The following is an 8,910-nucleotide window of genomic DNA, read 5'->3' on the forward strand; positions in this document are numbered from 1 at the left end:
GAAGTTTATTTTTATGTGGGTCTTGTACTTCCTTTCTGCACATGCTGGAAAAGCTTGAATCAAATCAAGAACACTGTTACTATGAGTTCAGTTACTACAGAACACAGGATGTGCAAGCAGCTCATGAATGCTATTCAGTGTATTTGATGACTGCATATTTTGGAATTAATGTTGTGTATAAGCAGTGTATCTCACAGGTATTTGCAACTCTCCTAGCACAGATCAGCTGCTGGAAAAGTATTGAACATTGCATCCCCAAGTGACACTTCTCTTCATCTGGAGACTTTTTATGCAAAAAGCCAAGGAATTATTTTGCTATTGCACATGCATTTAATTACCATAACGCTTGCCTCTTTCAAATGCAAATACATTAAGTGGTACTTGATATGGATTTCCTGGTTTGCCTAACATGAGTATGTGGCAATCATCTTAAGTTCAGTCCACTAGAAGAACAAATTACACAAGTAAAGTTCTTTTTCAAACAGCACACAAATTCTGAAGCTAAAAAGCAAGTTGGGATGATGCCAATGAATGATTGCAGACACTGAAATCACAGCTCTAATAGTGTATCTTGGACAAACTGGTCTCACAGCTCAGATGTCCACTCCACCCCGGATGTCTATGGGCCTTTGAGCAGCCTGTCGTTAGCTCCTGAACTAAACCACTGCTGTATTCCTTGTGATGAGTCAAGGATGTCACGGGAAGGGTTAAACCTAAACCTTGGCTGAACTGGTGATACCTTGTACAACACTCCTCCTTAGTCACTCTGCTAGAAGTCCTGGCAGCCTCTCTGAATATCAGTCTCCCACACCTACAACTGAGCACCAAATCTAATAATCTAATAAATCTATCATTTATTTCTCACGCATTATAGAAAGTGACTAATCATTACAGGAAGCTTCTGATTGGCAATTTTATTTATCCCTAAAAAGATCATATCAAAAAAGCACTGTTTTCCTTTTTATTTTATGGACAGATTAAACTTATTCCTGTACAAGCTGCTATGAAGAAAATGAGAGAGACCTGTTAAAAATATTAATACCTGCATTAATATCTGTAGCCTCCTATGGCACATATGGTGATAAGTGAAATACCTATAGCAAACATGAGCCCCTGAGACATACTGCTGATAAATCTCTAAGCAGCATTTTTATCCTTAAAGAATTTCATAGCTGTACTTTCAGAATCAAAGCAATCATACTTTTAAATCATCTGTGAACATCAGCTCTCAAGGGTAAGCTAAACATCATTCAGAGGCATCTGCACAGACTTTCAGTTTGTTAACATTGTTATGATAAATGATAAGATGCCATTGTAGTCCATCCTTGCAGTCTGACCTGCAGAGCTGTGCACTAGAAAATACATTGTAGACCTTAGTTAAAAATATTCCTAATCCAAAAATGCTCATTATAAGCCTTCATTTCATATACAGTCATTTCTCTATGGCTGAAGTGAGTCAAGCAGATCTGTTCACCTGCAGCACGCTCCCTCTCTCTCTAAGCCCTGAGTCAGCGATCTCACACCATGAGTTTTCCCAAGCACATGTGGTGCACATGAGAGCCATTTCTAAGATACTGTTTAGACTGACTTCAGAGTACTGGGTAATAGGTAAGGCAGGTGCTGTTATCACCACCAAAAGCAATGAATCAAAGGCACACCTCAGTCATGGTTTCTCCCATTTCCTGTTTGGCCTATAAACATGGCAAATTAGACACTGGCACCTCCATCTCTGATGTGCTGGCCAGAAAAGAGATGGGTGGATTGAGGAACTGGAGTTCTTCCTGACCCTCCCTTCGCCCATTTTAGGAAATGTGCCTACAGCTGAGGTACTGCTCAAAGAAATCACACTGTTCCAAGTGAGGGCAGACAAGAACAGTGCAATGTTGCCCCTAAGAAGTAACTTTCATGCACATGAGCATTGACGCAGACAATTCCTCAAGTTACATGGTAAATACAATAAGGAGAGCCTGTGTAAACAAGATGTCATATAAGGCTACTGAATTCTTTAATGTGGGTGGCTATCAAGGGCTGGTCTATTACTTAAACATCTACAAACTCTGTTTTGTATTTATTTGAGATTAATAGTTGCTGCAGATTTTAGAGGGTGTTTGGAATGGCATTCACAGTGTAGTTACAACATACAGTTGTTAAAAACCCCAAAATAATCTGGCTCCCATTTATTGTTAATAATAAAATCTAACCGACCCTCTATTCCCCTTTCTACAACTCCCTTAGAGGGGAAGTGAATAAGCTCATCAGTATTCGGGTATTGCTAACAGGAAGGTCACCTTCTTCTGTTAAGCAACTCTCCATTTCAAACATTAAAACCTTGCAATTAGTAATTTGACAAGGACACCAAGGTACATGACTACTTTGCTCTGACTAAGGTGATGTTTTCTGTATTGTAATTCTACTTACAAAGCATAAGAGGAGTGATTCCTGCGAAGGGGCAGATCCTGCCTCTCATATAGGTGCAAACTGTGGGATACAAAGGAAGTGTCATGAAGGTGGAAGCACAGGGGAGGATAAACAGGGATCTGTAATTAGGCAGAGCAAGGTAGAATTAAAAATTGCTCAAGGTTAGGATAAAGTCTTTTAGAAATTAGCAAGGACTCCTTAGAATTCCTTTAATGACACATGATAACATGCTTCACTAAAAGAACAGTAGTAAGACCAAGAGACATAGCACTAACAATTGTAATAGTGTGTAACAGTGTCTTTTGAGAAGATCAGACTATCTACTGTCTCCTTACTTCACAGTTCACCTTAGGGAACTAATCCTTGACGTAGAAGATTAAGAACTACAAAAGCATTTTTTCCTACAGCCATTGTAGACATTTCTGGCACTGCTCTGAGTTTACTGTGTACGCAGTAGGAGACTGGTTCTCTTACTACACCAGTAGGTTCCAAATTCTGCTTCGCAAGACCATACAGCTACCCACGAGTAATACTGGTTCATGTGCTGAGAAATACCTCCAGGAGCATCCCATCAACCTGCCAGGTATGACCCCAGCACACAGCAAGCTCCACAGCAGGCCTTCTGGTTCTTGAGAAGCACATTTCCACCACAGTCAGTTTCCCAAATCAATTTGTAACAGATCAAGATACAATCCACAATGTATTCGGGAATTGGTACTACCCTGAGTACGACTGTAGGATGGAATAGCTTTTGTGTGGCTACTGAAATAGTTATTGTGCATTTCATTCTTTTTGTTAGTGTAAAAGCAGAAAAACCCAAAGATTGTTTCTGTGAAATGTGTTCCTTGATCTCCTACAGTAGCTGTAGTGTACTGGATCCCAAAGGCCCTGTGCTGAGTTTACTCAGTGCTTTTAAGCATGACACTTCAGCAAAGTAACTTATCTGTTCTGGATACCATCTTTTCCCTTGAGTCAGTGAGACTCAAAGCGTTTTTCAGGAGCTGTTTGCCCTTTCCAAACATTCTTTTTCCCATAATTTGTCAACAGTATTCTATGATTCAAAAGGTTCAGGTAAAAACCACAAAGGCACAAAGGTGTTCTAGTATGTGTTGGTTCAAGTCAAATAATATTTCTGATCACTTTTAAAACAAAGGACTTTCACATGTACCATGAAATGCTCTAGTGGCAACAAGCTTTGGAAAACAGATTTGCTGGGAGGAGGTAGCCATAGTGATAGCAGAGAGCAGCAGGATATGAAAACTCCAAATATCTGTCAGAAATTAAATGGAAAACGAGGGGAGTAAAATAAAGACAAAGCCCTTGCAGGTCTTAAAAGGTGAAACTGAACATAAATTGTAACTTTATAAGCATGAGCAACCAAAAATAAGTATTGATCTTGCTGTCAACTTTCATGAACATGATAATATTATAAGCCTTCTTTTAAAAATAAATAAATAGAAACCACTTTGCTCATGCTCAGCAGAAACTCCAGCCTCAGCTGAGCAGTATTTTCCACTGGTCCAGGCAATCACAAGGGAGGCACGGTACCAAGCTGGTAAGAAGTGAGCAGTTGTGATCTGGTTACACCTTCTGCAGTGCTGCCTCATGGGCCATGGTCCCATCTGCCTTTGGAAGCAGGCCAGAGAGTGGGGAGCCAACTGGGGGTGAAGGTACCACGCTATTTCAATACTTTGAGCACAGAAGTGTGTTTTGTCTCTTCTCTATGAATAATTCATGTCCTTGATAAAAAGATGGAATTACAGACCAGGGAGAAATAGGAGACAAAGAGATTATGACCCAAATTGTGGTCATTTATTTTGCCCATCTAGAACTCAAAATTCTGGTTACTTATTTTGTCCATCAAGAACTTGATTTTCCAAACTTACTGTTGTTACAGTAATACAGCTGTAATACAGTTTTGAATGAGCACAGTTCCTCATCACTACTGTGGGTATGAATGAACTAGCTCCCAGTGAGAAAGGAATACATAGAGGGGAAAAAAGGAGCAGTGAAGCCTGGCTTGTATTCACATAGACACAGGGTAAGATTCAATTGTCTTAGAAAAGATCATTCTTTCTCTTCCTGAAATTCCTTGACTCCTTCATAGGACACCTTTCACCTTCAGCAACAAAACCAGACCCAAGATGATGCTTCACTAGACAATTCCAACTTACATGATTTCCACAGGAATCATACGGGAAAAACCAGCATGTGATCATGTCATTGAAGGTTGCTTTGCACAGCTTGGCTGTGTGAGAATACCAGTGCTTTAAAACATATTGGGTGTTTTTTTTCCTGAAAGATACACACATGTTCACTAGAATACAAGTTAAAAAACAACTGTCTGGTAGACTTGCTAATAGTCCAGGGGAAAGCTTAAAGCCCAGAGAAGATAAATCACCTCATACTCTCCTCTTACAAAGTCATTCTTTGTGAGCTTGGAGTTGGTAATCCAACGCTCCTCTTGGACCACTGAGCTTAAGCTTTCTGATTTTCTCTTATGTTTAAATTTTGACAGCTCCTAGATGATTCCAAAATGTCATCTTGCTAAACTTCAGTTCTGAAGCCAAGGTAAAAAAAAGAAGCTAACCCCCTTTGATCTTTTTCACTTTTATTCCCTGTCTCCTATCCAGTTTTGTTAACAATTGTTTTTTCACTTCATGGCTGAAACATCAGAGACCCAAGTGAGCTGTATTATTTTTAGGTATCTTTGTGTGCCTTTTCGGCATGGTGAGATATAAGTAAGTCCTTGTCACAGAATAAAATGCAGCAAGTATTTGGTTAAGTGTTTTATCTCTGTAAAAGCTATGTAAATTTGCCACAATCATATTGACATTTAACCTGACTCTCTTCCTTGAATGCATTGCAAAAGGAGCTGTGTTATATCCCATTACTGATAAGGTGAAGCCTGATTTATCACTGTCCTGCATCACTGGCTAAAGTATATGTTGCACAGTGTTAGTACATCAGGGTGCAGTATAGTAGCCCACGTGCTACACTGCTGCAAATTATTTCACTGCTGCAAGGCATGTGGAACTCACTTCTTGTGTCCAACATCTGAAACCTGTTATTTGATTTGGTGGCATTTAAGCATTTATCTTGTGCTATCTCGCTTGACTTCTGAGAGCAGCCCAGAGGAGTCATGGACAGCAATCTCATTTGAAGTCTGTGTTATCCAGACACGCAGATCCTTGAGACTCTTGGAACGCCTGACCTGTGCCAGCACTAAAGTTCTTAATCTGAATAATGCTTTAGGTAAAATTACGAGGTGCCTTCACTTACAAAAAGGAGGAACTTAAATAGTTGGAAGCTTCGTGTTTCATGCAGAACTCCCATCCCTTTGAAGCTATAACATGATAGGCACAATCAGTTCCTTTAACTCACAGTCTGTCCTTGGTGAAAGGTCCCATTCCTTGTGCCATTTCCTTCAGTAAAATACAAATGTTTAGTGAAGACAAGAGTTCCTATTTTTCATAACAGCTGACAGGTCGGTCTTTTCACATGAATTATCAGGTCAAGGGAAAGCTCAAATTGCCTTCCCTTCATAATGGGCAGGACTGATCAAGTAGAGGTGAAGTTAACAAAAATCATAGCAAATTTAGCAAAAACACAAGGAGAATTGTACTGCAATTTTTGAATTCCTTAGAAATTCATTAAATTTCTAAGGAATTACCTCACATTAAACACCTCTGTATTTTTCAGTAATATGAACACAAATCAGAATTAAATTACTTTGGGTTGGACTAAGGTATTAGTCAACACATAATGAATTTTATAGCAAAACCATGGGAATTTGGTATCAAATATTCTATCTTCAGTCTTACTTTACTGTATTGAAAATAAATTTATTGAAAATAAATTGTTAATTATTTAAATTAACATTTAAAGGTAAACCAAAGAGATGCTGTATTTCCATTATATAAACTACTTAATGCGCTTTTCCCCAATTGTTAAATTTATACAATCTCTTTTTAATAATTAATGTAAATTAATTGTTATTTTCTATTTGTATAAGGACATTTATGCTGCAGATATTCTTCTGGTTAATGACAAGCACGAAAAAACTTTTAAAAATAACAAAGAAATGTGGTGCTTTGCTATTTTAAAAACCCTCTTTGGTAAACTTTAGTCAAAGAATAAACTACTGCAGGGCTGAAAATGTGCACTTTGGTTAGTTGTGTTTAGAATTTGGATGACTATTACTTTTGGCAATTAAACAAGAACAAAGCTGAAAGAAAATATGAAAATCAGCACTGTACTAACTTGAACAAAGTTCAGTGACTACTAAAAAAAACCAAAAATATCCCAGGGATGTGACAGGAATTTCAATGAAGAAGTCACATAGTAACAGTGTTTGAAAAAGCCATTAAGGGAAACAAAAAACAAACCTCACTAGTTTTGGATCTGTTTGCTTTTAATTAATAAAGAAAATTTTACCTAAAATACTTGATGAATATAGCACACTGGTCAAAATAAGGAAATCTAAACCTGGGTCAGGTTGACCTGTGTCTTCCAGTTAACACAAAACAGACCTCACTTTGACTTCACCTAAGTCAATAAGGATGCCACCACCGCTTATTTTTATCAAAATATTGGAGGATATTAAAAAGGAAGAAATTAAGAAGGAATTAAGAAGACCTTGAAGGAAAGCATCGGCTCTGATGAATCATTACTACTAGGAAATTGGTAGAATTTATTTATAGAGCAATGACCCAATGCCTTCTTTTCATGGTTTATCTTCAACAGCTCCTAAACACAGTGGAACAGTGGAAGGGAAAGTTGTGCAAGAAAGCTCAGGCATAGAGCAACATAAAAAATGAATAATTTGAAGCTGTGGGGAGGCAGGAATAAAACAGATTCCATAAGAAGAGAGGCATGGAACATGACTCGTTTAAATGAGCTTCTTTTCAACAGGAAAACAAGTAATGAGTAAAACTAGCTGAACAGATGGAAAAGTAAAGTATAACTAGACACAGCTTTTGCAGGTGATAGCAGATCATTATGTCAAATCCTGCTTTGGTCAAGCAGCTGTGCAACAATGCATTTTCTAGAGTCCAACTGGCAGAACAGCCTATGAAATTCATAGCGGCTTAGTAGTATAATTTGCTTCACATCAGAATCATAGTTGGCATTAATATAAACAGCAGCTTGCTGAACTACAACTCTACAAATAGGTTTCAGGCTGGAGGATATTATTTTAGCATCCAGTATACAGAAGCAAATAGAATGATTTAGAGCTGTTGCCCTTGAACTAACTTCCCAAATGGGACACAAAACAATATTATTGCAGAAATTATTGAAATTTTCATTGAAACTGGAGGCCCTAATTTCAAAACCAAGCAGCTGTGTAATGCCAATGACAACACATCTGTGTGGATATCAGATCACTACTGTTTTTAACTGTGCAAAATTACTGGCTGGTCTAAAGATTCTAAAACAGATGGAACAATCCCTTCTTTGTTAATTACCAGTCAATCTCTGTTTATTCTGTGAATAAATGTTAATAGTAAGGCCTACAGTGAAATCAGATGACATTCAAATGGGGATTTTCAAACCTGGAGATTTGGTTTTGTAAACAATTTGATGTTCTGTCATAAACCATGACAGATGATCCTAGAAACAGTTCATGGCTGTGCTGTCAGCCACATCAGTCAGTTATTACTGAAATGCTGTCCTCCCTTTAAACGTTCCAGTCATCTAACAGTGACACTTTGAGAGTCTGTAAAGCAAACATGGATTATATGGTATGTTAGAAAGGAGTCAAGGCTGACTGTCAACAGAAAAGCAATCTTCACAAATTAAAAAGCTGGTTCAGGTTTTGTTTCCTGCACTTAACGTTGGCCTGTCAAGGATAGGGATCCTCCTGGTTTGTGCTTTTTAAGCAGAATAAGAATACAAGATGGCTTATGAGAGCAGTCATGGCAGTCACTGTAATAAAGACACTATACATGACTTTTTGAACTCATTTGAGGAAATAGATAAATGGAATAAAACCAAAATGTGTGTTTGGTCTGTAGCATAAATTGTCTCAGGGAATTCTCAGTTTTCAAGTCCCCATCAGCACTATAAAATGTAAACTGAAGATAAATCTTTTAAGTCTTTTAAGTTCAGAAAACAGTTTGGGTTTTCTTTGCTGTCCAACTCTCCTCAGTATCACCCTCACATATGTAGTATCAAACCATAGCATTCAAGAAACCTGAGACCACCAAAAGATCTAAGAAAGCTCCTAAAATTCCCAGTTACTTGACTTCAAGACAAAAAAATTTAGCTGTAGCTCTCCTGAGGTACCAGTAGAAATTATGTCCCATGAGATTTCATTTCTGTAACTAGGGATTTCTTTCCTAGTTCTTTCCCTGGTAGGAACTATTTTGCTGCCTGGGCAGTCAGCCAAACATTGTAGCTGCAGAAGAAATCTTTCTTGATTTACTTCTACAGACCTTCATGACTATTCTTAGAAATGGCAAGCTGCTTTATTAGCCTTCTGAATTATTA

The sequence above is a fragment of the Manacus candei genome, unplaced genomic scaffold (genome assembly GCF_025592945.1).
Source record: "Manacus candei isolate 608988 ecotype Guabito, Panama unplaced genomic scaffold, ASM2559294v1 h1tg000003l, whole genome shotgun sequence".
NCBI lineage: Eukaryota > Metazoa > Chordata > Aves > Passeriformes > Pipridae > Manacus > Manacus candei.